This window comes from Cantharellus anzutake (assembly GCF_015039405.1).
Source record: "Cantharellus anzutake strain C23 chromosome Unknown EI90scaffold_9, whole genome shotgun sequence".
In the NCBI taxonomy this organism is placed as follows: domain Eukaryota; kingdom Fungi; phylum Basidiomycota; class Agaricomycetes; order Cantharellales; family Hydnaceae; genus Cantharellus; species Cantharellus anzutake.
In genome coordinates this window covers 936,112-937,523 of record NW_024066959.1, presented here as the reverse complement: position 1 = coordinate 937,523, position 1,412 = coordinate 936,112, and positions in this window count along the sequence as shown.

Sequence of the window (1,412 nt, the reverse complement as noted above, 5' to 3'; positions counted from 1 at the left end):
TGGGGTGTCCGAAGTGTCCAGGGTAATGTGCTGCGGTACCAGTCGCTCAACAGAGCAAGAGGTAGAGTACCAGTGTCCTAGACAATAGACAAGGTCCATTTGACAAGGGCAATGTATAAAACATCTTCGAAGTTGGTAAGGGTAGGTGTGTCAACCAGCGGTGTGAGGTCCAGAGGCGACTGAAGAGTAAGTAGAGGTGGGTGAGTCAGGTTGTGGAGTTTGGAGGTCCGGGCAAGGTGAGCTCGAGAACTACCGCTCAATGGAGCACATAGGAGAGACAAGTTATGCCATGAGACGACCGAGACACAAGCCAAGACAGCCAGGGTGGCATAGAAACGTCATCGAGAGAGAGGAGGACGTGGTATCAACCAACAGGGTGAGGTCCAAAGGAAGATGGGGCCAGATGGGGTGGAAGCGGAGCATGGCTCGCTATCCTGGAGTAGAGTGCTTAGCATTACTGATGGAATGCCAGGCAGTGGGGAGTGCAATGGGGAATCAGGTGATGCGCCTACTGACGGACAAAGTCCGAAGGTAAACTGGGGTGATATATTGCGGAATAGCCTGGGGTGCCCGAAGGACAGACTAGGTAACTGCTCTTAAACCCTCAATCAACGGATCGATAATGGGTGAGTCAGTAGGTGTCCCAGAACTTCGAGGCAAGAACCATCTATGGGTGACAAGGGGTTGTCTGTCAGGGCACACCCGCCTGACCCGGGTCCACCCAGACCCACCCGGCCACACCACACCCACTCCCCGCTGTCTATCCCCCTCCCCCCTCCTTCCTCCCTCTTCTTTCCCCTTTCTTTATTTCATTCTTCTCATCTTCCTCTTCCTGTTTATTTCTTTCTATCTACACGGACCACCTTCCTTTGTATCGATGTACTATTGACCCGTCTGGCCCACACACCCCGGACGGCTTCCCGCTGTGCCCAGCACGCGCACATGCAGCGGACGCTCTCGGGATCCCCCACGGGGACACCCGGATGCCTGCGGCTGCCTCCGAGGATGACGTGGCACCCATCATGTGACTCAAGCCACATGTACATAAATGTACCTGAAGTGGGAACCGAAGAAGTAACCTTCTTCTCACATTCTCCACTTCAGTCTGAGTGGCCAGGGACCACTGTCCCGGATCGGGCCCGCCAGTATGCACGCCTGCTCCACACCCCGCGACGGCCTCAGTGCCGGACATTACCCCTGGGCCCTCTCGACCCGGACGCGTCCCTGACATTGTCCAGGTTGATTCAATCCAAAGCGAAGCGGATTGGGTAGGTCAATGGCCTGGGTACTGGTGTGCCAGCAGTGCCTATCGACGGTTGGATGATGACCAGCAAAGAGCCGGTACATCGGAAGGTGGGGGAGGTCAAGGACGACATGTCCAAGATGGGGGTGTGGAGGTCCGGAAGGACCGA